The sequence below is a fragment of the Microcaecilia unicolor genome, chromosome 7 (genome assembly GCF_901765095.1).
Source record: "Microcaecilia unicolor chromosome 7, aMicUni1.1, whole genome shotgun sequence".
Lineage (NCBI taxonomy): Eukaryota > Metazoa > Chordata > Amphibia > Gymnophiona > Siphonopidae > Microcaecilia > Microcaecilia unicolor.
This window is the reverse complement of record NC_044037.1, coordinates 102,208,685-102,218,711: the sequence shown is the minus strand read 5'-3', so window position 1 is coordinate 102,218,711 and position 10,027 is coordinate 102,208,685.

The following is a 10,027-nucleotide window of genomic DNA, read 5'->3' as shown; positions in this document are numbered from 1 at the left end:
CCTCCAGGGACTCTAAATTCTGCCTTTGCAACTTCCAAATCTCTGGCCTGGGTATAGAACAGAGTCCTGTTCCAGGAAACCAACCCAGGTCCTATCCCAGTGACTTCTCCGTCAGCCCTACAAATATTTTTTTTAATTATTTTTTCCAACCTAATAGATGTTGTAAATAAATTATACATGAGGAGTTGAGAATGGCTGGCTGCCTGGGGGCAAAATAACTCTCTGAAAAGTAAACAGAATGAGACCAAATTTTGTGTAGGGATACAACCTGTTAAAAGACACATTGAGTTTGAAAATGGGTCAGGTTAGACATAGAGTTCTAGAGAAATATGCCCTCCCTCCCCCCCCCCCCAAATGGCTATGGGAGAAGCAGTAATTTATTATTATCAAATAACAACATATAAAAAAATAATAAAATAATATATATCATCAATGACTACATATAAAAATGTACGTCGAACTTAATTATAAATGCATTTTTAAAAATAAAAACCTATATGATATTTAAAAAACTGCATTTATAATTAAGTTCGACGTACATTTTTATATGTAGTCATTGATGATATAAATTATTTTATTATTTTTTTATATGTTGTTATTTGATATTATTTTATATTTAAACAATATATGTGGTTTGTTTCAAGTGTTTTATATTATTTCATATTATTTCTTTTGTAGCCCCTGAAGCAGCCCTGTCGGGCGAAACACGGCCTGTGTCGGGCTATTTATGTATATATAACTTCAGGTTTTAATAATAAATTACTGTTTTATTTTTGCGATCTGCTTCGTTTGTTTTCCATCTTGGAGCTTGCAGACCGTTTGCCCTTGTGTTTTCTATGGGAGAAGCAGTTCCAGCTTCTGCAGCATATTTTTATTTATTTATTTTATATTTGTACCCCGCACTTTCCCACTCATGGCAGGCTCAATGTGGCTTACATGGGGTAATGAAGGGTTAAGTGACTTGCCTAGAGTCACAAGGAGCTGCCTGTGCCTGAAGTGGGAATCTCAGTTCCTCAGTTCCCCAGGACCAAAGTCCACCACCCTAACCACTAGGCCACTCCTCCACTCCACTCCACACTGAAATACAGCAGTTGGGAAGCTGGTGTTAGAGATGCACTCTGCCCAGGACAGAAATTGAGGAATCCCAAAGCCTGTTGGCAGGATCTGTTCCTTAAGTTTCAAACAAGCAGGGTATGAAGGCTCAGGGCAATTGCTCTGACTGTACCCACCTAATGCCAGCCTCAATGCCAGCAAATATTTTATTTATGTAACTTTTTAGATTTACCTCACACCTTTCTCAGTAGTAGCTCAAAGTGAGTTACATTCAGGTCAGTAGATATTTCCCTGACCCTGGAGGGCTCACAATCTAAGGGGCCCTTTTACAAAAAGGTGTTAAGCCCTTAACACACAGTTAGCACACACAGAGAGGCTACTGAAGAAATGAATTAAAGCATTTTGTTGCATTTTGGCTGTTTGCACATGCTAACCTGCATGTTACCAATTTGTTAAAAATATTTTTTGGAGGGAGAATGAGCATTCCCAAGTCGTTAGGATTAGCATGTGCTAACTGGATACTGCAGCGTTAATGAAGGAGCACAACACCTCCTAAATAGGAGATGGTGTAAATACTCCCACATTAACTCTATGCAGGTACCGCACCTACAGGGAGATGATCTGAAGCAAACGCCGGCGTTAGATACTAGCGCCGGTGTTTGCTAACGCCCCATGATCAGAGCCCTCGAGCGCGTGAAACAACGCGTTCGACGGCTCTGAATGCAACTAGCATGCAAATGCATGCTAAACAGGGCTAAACATGTTCATCCCCAATGATCAGCGGCCAGTGTGCCAAAGATTGGGTCGCTGGCTGCGGAAAACCCTATGCAAGCTCCGAGCTGGCGTTAGGGTTTGCAGATCATTGGGGAGGAATGGTGAGCCCTGTCCAGCATGCATTTGCATGCTGGCAGGCCCCCATTCCCCCCAACAGCAAACCTGCCATTCCCCCCCCCCCCCCAGGTTCAGGGAGAGCTGGAGATCCACTGGGTCTTCAGCCCCCCCAACCCCCCCTGCAAAAGGTCCCTGGTGGCCTAGTGGGCAACAACCAACCCCCCCCCAGCGACAGGGGGGCTGGAGGTCCGCTGGAGCTCCGGTCCCCCCCCCCGACGATTCTCCCCAGGTTCAGGGAGGGCTGGAGATCCGGTGGGTCTCCAGCCCCCCATAACTCCCCCAGCAAAAGGTCCCTTATATGGTGTATAGCCCCACCCAGCGCATTCCAGGATACACTGGGCAGGGCTGGGCGCCACCATTTTGTGGTGTCGCAGGAAGAGGAGGGAGGCACGCTACCCTCCCTCCTCCAACACACAAGGTAGGGGGGTAGGACCACCAGGGACCCCTTGCTGGGGGACTAGGGGGGGCTGGAGACCCACCAGATCGCCAGCCCTCCCTGAACCTGGGGGGAATCGTTGGGGGGACCAGCCCCCCTGTCGCTAGGGTTGGTTGATCGCCCACTAGGCCACCAGGGACCTTTTGCTGGGGGAGTTAGGGGGGCTGGAGACCCACCAGATCTCCAGCACTCCCTGAACCTGGGGGAGGACCTCCAACCCCCATTGCTCGGGGCAGGGATAGTTGGGGCCTGGTGGTCCCATGGACCTCCAGCCCCTGTGTTTGACAGGTTTGAGCTTTTGACAGCCCAGACCTGTCAAACAAGTGTGGGAGGATTGTGCTGAGCGCATGCTCAAGCACAATTCTTTCGCACTTCTACCCCATGATCAGAGATAATTGCGCTGCTTAAATTTGCATGCAATTATCTCTGATCATAGGTCTAATAACGCCCCGTGCTGTTCCAGTGCTAGTTTTGGAGCGCTGTTTGGAACTGCACGGGGTTTTGATCATCTGTCTGCTAATGACAACATTAGCGCAAGACATGCAAGATTAAAAACAAACAAACAAAAAACAAAAGTGCTGCATTAAATCTGGGCTTAGCACACAGTAAAATCCTATGTTACAACATAGTAAGCTCAGATTAACATAGTAACATGGTAAATAATGGCAGATAAATACCTGAATGGTCCGTCCAGTCTGCCCAACAAGATAAACTCATTTTACATGGTATGTAATTCTAATGCATTTTAATAAAAGGGCCCCAAAGTTTGTACTTGAGGCAATGGAGGGTTAAGTGACTTGCCAAAAATCACAAAGATTGGCAGGAACTGGCTTTGAACTGGGCTTCCCTAGTTGTCCGTCTAGTGCTATAACCACTAGGTTACTCCTCCAGTTAGCTTCTGTTTAGGGATTTATAGCAGATATCTTTCTTTCTGTTTCCTGTTCTCTCATACTCATGTGATATTTATTTTGGTTTGTCCTTCTTTTATTTATTTTCTTTGTCACAGTTGGTAAGCTTTCACTTTATTTGCCTTTTCTTTCTGAGTGTGACACACACACACTTGAATAAACTGCAAGAATTGACAGGGGGGTTGGGAAAACAACATCAGTGCTAAAAGTGTAAAATTGTGCATTTCCTCTTTCACATTCATATTATGAACCACTGTTCCACAGTTTCTTTTTAACAGAGAGACTAGCCACCTGTGTATTTATACCAGAGATATTCAAGTGTCTCTAACATACCTCTCCTCTCTTCCTTTCTCCGAGAATATACATACTGAGATTTTTTAAGTCTGTTCCCAGATACAAAATTTTATTAGTTTTTATAGTTCTATTGATAAAACATCATTTTGTATATACGTTTTTGTTACTTTACTTTAAAAAAATAATTTAAAAGATTTGAACTTTAAAAAAACGAACTGGAAAATGGCCTGAAGGCAACCGATCCGTGTAATAAAGCAAGAAGAAAAGCTCACAGTGTGCTTGATTGCACAGGTACAGATATTATTGGCAGGAAAAAAAGCAATATTACCTCAATGTAGGTCACTAGGGAGATGCCACCTTGAGTACTGTGTTCTGATCTCAACTCAGACCTTTGTAAGGACACTAAGAAGATGAAGAAAAGGGCCTGAAAGACTTAACAGATCCAAAATGTATCAGTAAAGGAAAACACGGAAAGGAGGAGTAGGCCAACACATTCCACAATGTAGCAGGCGTCAGTAAATTACAGGAAAGTGAAATTGTTCATAGAAAAGGAATTTCAGGGGTAAGAGAGTAAGAACATTGGAAGGGGGAAGATTCAAAGGAAACATAGAGGGGCATAATCGAACGCGAACACCCATCTCCATGGGCGTCTATCTCCGAGAACGGGTACGTGAAGGGGCGGGACAAACCGTATTTTCGAAAAAAATGGGCGTCCATCTTTTTTCCGATAATACGGTGTGTGCCAGGCAAATGCATCGGATTTGTGCGGATTTGAGCTGGGCGGTATTGTTTTTCAGCGATAATGGAAACCGAAGGTGCCCAGCTCAAAAATGAACAAATCCAAGGCATTGGGTCATGGGAGGGGCCAAGATTCGTAGTGCACTGGTCCCCCTCACATGCCAGGACACCAACCGGGTACCCTAGGGGGCACTTGCAACAATTAACTAAAAAAAGTTAACTACCTCTGAAGTCCATAGCTCCCTTCCCTTGGGTGCTGAGCCCCCCAAATCCCCCCCAAAACCCACTCCCCACAACTCTACACCATTACCATAGCACTTATGGCTGAAGGAGAGCACCTAGGTGTGGGTACAGTGGGTTTTGGGGGCGGTTTGGAAGGCTCCCATTTACCACCACAAGTGTAACAGGTAGGGGGGGTGGGCCTGGGTCCACCTGGCTGAAGTCCACTGCACCCACTAACAACTGCTCCAGGGACCTGCATACTGCTGTGATGGAGCTGGGTATGACATTTGAGGCTGGCATACAGGCTGGAAAAAAAAGTTTTAAAAGTTGTTTTTGTTGGGTGGGAGGGGGTTAGTGACCACTGGGGGAGTCAGGAGTGGTGATCCCCGATTCCCTCCGGCGGTCATCTGGTCACTTAGGGCACTTTTTTGGGACTTGTTCGTGAAAAAAAAGGGTAAAAAAAAAGTGACCCAAATTCGCGCTAAAAACGCCTTTCTTTTTTCGATTATTGGCCGAGGACGCCCATCTCTCCTCGGCCGACAAACACGCCCCAGCCCCGCCTTCACCACGCCTCTGACACGCCCCCATCAACTTTGGCCGTTTCCGCAACGGAGTGCAGTTGAAGACGCCCAAAATTGGCTTTCGATTATACCGATTTGGGCACCCACGGGAGAAAGACCCCCATCTCCCGATTTGGGTCGAAATATGGGCATCTTTCTCTTTCAAAAATAAGGCGGATAACCTTACCCGACAGGGTTGATCCTGTCCAGGTTTTACCCTATTCTATACAGGGATTTGTAGTTCTGATTTCCAAACTGGATTCCTTATGAAAAGCATGACTGCAAATCTCTGCATGCAATAGGGTAAAACATGGACTAGATCAACCCTGTAGGGAGAATCTGGAGCCAGTTGGCAACCCTAGGTGGCAGAAACCAGTGCTGTGAAAAATTTCAAGCACATGTGGACCACACATAGAGGGCAGTATTAAAATAGGGTTGGGAGTTGACAGTATTGCAAGCAACCAGCTTTCCTTGTCTCCAGAACAGAGATATGAGGTAAATACAAGACATTCAAACTTGGATTTTCACTATATTTACGGTATATCAAATAAATTGGATTTGAACTAGTGACACATGCCTAAGGGCAACTATGTTGGAACCACAAGGCTACAACTCTCCAGACACTAACTAGGTCAATGCTGGCAGTTAGTAGTAATAAAGCAATGTGCAGATAAAGGAAATATTATCGAGGGAAACTATAGACCATTGGATCACAGGGTTGGTATAATAGGCTAAAACGTCTCAGAAGCCAATTGGACTAACATTTGAAGCCTGGCAGTGGTAGTGGTCTACAAGACTAGCAGGCTTATTTTCGAAAGAGAAGGGCGCCCATCTTTTGACACTAATCGGAAGATGGGCATCCTTCTCTCAGGGTCGCCCAAATTGGCATAATCGAAAGCCGATTTTGGGCGTCCTCAACTGCTTTCCATCACAGGAACGACCAAAGTTCACGGGGGCGTGTCGGAAGCATAGCGAAGGCGGGACTAGGGCGTGCTTAACACATGGGCGTCCTCGACCAATAATGGAAAAAAGAAGGCCATCCCTGATGAGCACTTGGGCGACTTTACTTGGTCCATTTTTTCTTATGACCAAGCATCAAAAAGGTGCCTGAACTGACCAGATGACCACCGGAGGGAATCGGGGATGACCTCCCCTTACTCTCCCAGTGGTCACTAACCCCCTCTCACCCTAAAAAAAACTTTAAAAATGTATTTTGCCAGCCTCAAATGTCATACCCAGCTCCCTGACAGCAGTATGCAGGTGCCTGGAGCAGTTTTAGTGGGTGCAGTGCACTTCAGGCAGGCGGACCCAGGCCCATCCCCCCCCCCCCACCTGTTACACTTGTGGTGGTAAATGTGAACCCTTCAAAACCCACCAGAAACCCACTGTACCCACATCTAGGTGCCCCCTTCACCCCTTAGGGCTATGGTAGTGTTGTACAGTTGTGGGTAGTGGGTTTTTTTTTTTGGGGGGGGGGGGTTGGGGGGCTCAGCATCCAAGGTAAGGGAGCTATGCACCTGGAAGCAATTTATGAAGTCCACTGCAGTGCCCCCCAGGGTGCCCGGTTGGTGTCTTGGCATGTCAGGGGGACCAGTGCACTATGAATGCTGGCTCCTCCCCCGACCAAATGGCTTGCATTTGGTCATTTCTGAGATGGGCGTCCTTGGTTTCCATTATGGCCGAAAATCGGGGATGATCATCTCTAAGGTCGACCTAAATTTCGTGATTTGGGTGTCCCCAACCGTATTATCGAAACAAAAGATGGATGACCATCTTGTTTCGATAATACGGGTTTCCCCGCCCCATCGCCAGGACGTCCTGTGAGGACGTCCTCAGGAAAACTTGGGCGCCCCTTTCGATTATGCCCCTCCACGTGACCAGATGTTTCCAGTTTTGTAAACTGTTTAGACTGTTTCAAAGTTAAGACATGGTTTAGAGAGGGCAACTCAGTTTTGGATTAAGTATGGAAACTTATCTAGCCAAGAAGGTAGAGAACTGAAGAGGAAGACACATCTTGTCTGGGACAAGATGTGATAGCTTGTAGATTATCAAGCTTCTACAGCTGGCAGCTGAGATATGTTTAGCAGTGTAGATCAGAACAACACTGAAGATCAGATAGCCAACTGGCATTATCTGCCACCATCGAGAGAGTGGTGGATACTTGGAATGCCCTCCCAAGGGAGGTGGTGGAGATGAAAAAGGTAACGGAGTTCAAAAATGCGTGGGATAAACATAAAGAAATCCTGTTCAGAAGGAATGGATCCTCAGAAGCTTAACGGAGATTGGGTGGCAGAGCCGGTGGTGGGAGGCGGGGCTAGTGCTGGGCAGACTTCTACGGTCTGTGCCCTGAAAATGGCAGATGCAAATCAAGGTCAGGTATACACATAAAGTAGCACATATGAGTTTATCTTGTTGGGCAGACTGGATGGACCGTACAGGTCTTTCTCTGCCGTCATCTACTATGTTACTATCCAGCTCATTTTTGAAAGAGAAGGGCGCCCATCTTTTGACACAAATCGGGAGATGGGCACCCTTCTCGCAAGGTCGCCCAAATCGGCATAATCGAAAGCCGATTTTTTCACACCCTCGATGGCTTTCCGTCGCGGGGATGACCAAAGTTCATGGGGACGTGTCGGCAGGGTAGCGAAGGTGGGACTGGGGCGTGATTAGGAGATGGGTGTCCTTGGCCACTAATGGAAAAAAGAAGGGCGGCCCTGACGAGCACTTGGCCGACTTTACTTGGTCCATTTTTTTTCATGACCAAGCCGTGAAAAGATGCCCAAACTGAGCAGATGACCACCGGAGGGAATCGGGGATGACCTCCCTTTACTCCCCCAGTGGTCACTAAGCCCCTCCCACCATAAAATACAGGTTAAAAATACTTTTTTTTGCCAGCCTCAAATGCCATACTCAGGTCCATCGCAGCAATATACAGGTCCCTGGAACAGTTGTAGTGGGTGCAGTGTACTTCAGGCAGGCGGACCTGGGGGGGGGGGGGGGGGGGGGGTTGGGGAGCTCAGCACCCAAGGTAAGGGAGCTATGCACCTGGGAGCAATTTCTAAAGTCCACTGCAGTGCCCCCTAGGGTGCCTGGTTGGTGTCCTGGCATGTGAGGGGGACTACAAATGCTGTCTCCTCCCATGACCAAATGGCTTGGATTTGGCCGTTTTTGAGATGGACGTCTTTGGTTTCCATTAATGGCGAAAACCAAGGTCGGCCATCTCTAAGGGCGGCCATCTCTAAGGTCGATCTAAATGTCAAGATTTGGGCATCCCCGACTGTATTATCGAAACAAAAGATGGACGCCTATCTTGTTTCGATAATACAGGTTTCCCCGCCCCTTCGTGGCGCCGTCTTTAGAGATGGGCGCCCCTGTTCGATTATACCCCTCCACGTTACTATCTACTGTGTTAGACTATATAGGCTGAGTGTACTTGGTAGAAATCCAGTGCCCTAGATGTTGTTCTGTGGGTATTATTGGGAAAACACATCATAGAGCCAGTGTCATGGTCTGGTCTGCAACGGGCAAGCAGGAACTGCACACCAGTGCAGGGAGGTGAGTTCTACAGTCCTAGCTTGGAAGGACTAAGGATGACCGATGAACCCCAGACTACTTCACCTGACCAACCGCTGTCCCCCTGGTGCAGGCGGCCGGCAGATCACCACCAGGGGAATGCCAACCAGAGGTAGATGCCCATCCAAGACCAGAAGGTTAGATGTGAGTCAAGACTCTGGAAATACAGACGGAGGCCCACAGTGGAAGAGCTCGAGGAGATAAAGGCTGAAACTATCACAGCTAAGCTCAGGGAATACAATTAGAATCTGAGTGCAGGACTCAGTAACTTAGGAAGAAGCTCACCACAGTTATGCTCAGGGAACACGGATAGATACCCAGCGCTGAAGGATTCAGTAACTTTGGCAGACGCTCACAGTAGGAAGACTCTGTAGATTTGAGACAGACAGTCACAGTAAAGGAGGTCGGTAATTTCAGGCAGACGCTCACAGCAGGAACGTTCTGTAGCTCAGGCAGACGCTCACAGTAGAAAGGCTCTGAAGCCTTCAGGCAGACACTCACAGCTAGGGGATGAAAGCCATTGCTGAAGCCCCGAATGCCCTGAGCCACAAGAATTTAAAGGGATAGGCCGGTGTCAAGGGTGTGACCAAGTGAATGCTGCCAGAGGGAAGCAGATGATGTCTGTTGCTCAATCGCGCGTCCTCCTGCCTTGGAACCACGCTACAGAGACCATGCAACGCCCCCCTACAGTAGAGGAAAATTGGGCTCCCAATCGCTGCCGAGTGCCCTGCCCATGTGCTGCTGCAGCACTTCCTGGTGAGGAGCACGACAGCCAGAACTATGAGACCAGAAGAAGATGACTAGAGCCACCACTCCAGAGCTGCAGGCCCAGAGTTATAGAGCCTCCTCGTTACAGTAGCTCCTTCGACTCTCAGATTTACTGATGGAGTATCATGGGAATCTAGAATGTACTCGAGTCCCAATGTGGTCAACCCATTTTCACTCATTCCAGGTCAGCAACATCAACATAATATGCAGTGTTTGTTCTGTGAAATGCACACATACAGTTGGCATTGGGCACATTTAGTGTTGAGTTGGGTTGCAGCACCTGCAGGAAGAAGTCAAGTCAGGCTAATGACTATTTCAGATTACAGTGATACCTCGGTTTTTGTCAATAATCCATCCGAAAACAATCGGCGAAGTCCACAACTGACGAAAACCGAGGCAATTATTTCCTGAGCAGGAGAACGCGTGGGTCAACCTTTGTTTTCGCAAAATTAGCAGCGAGGTCACATGGGCAAGCTGGCGAAATCCGAGGCAACTGACGAAATCCGAGACAAATTTCAGAAAACAATCGACGAAAACCGAAACCGACGTCAATGAAAACCGAGGTATTATTGTATTTTAAGTCT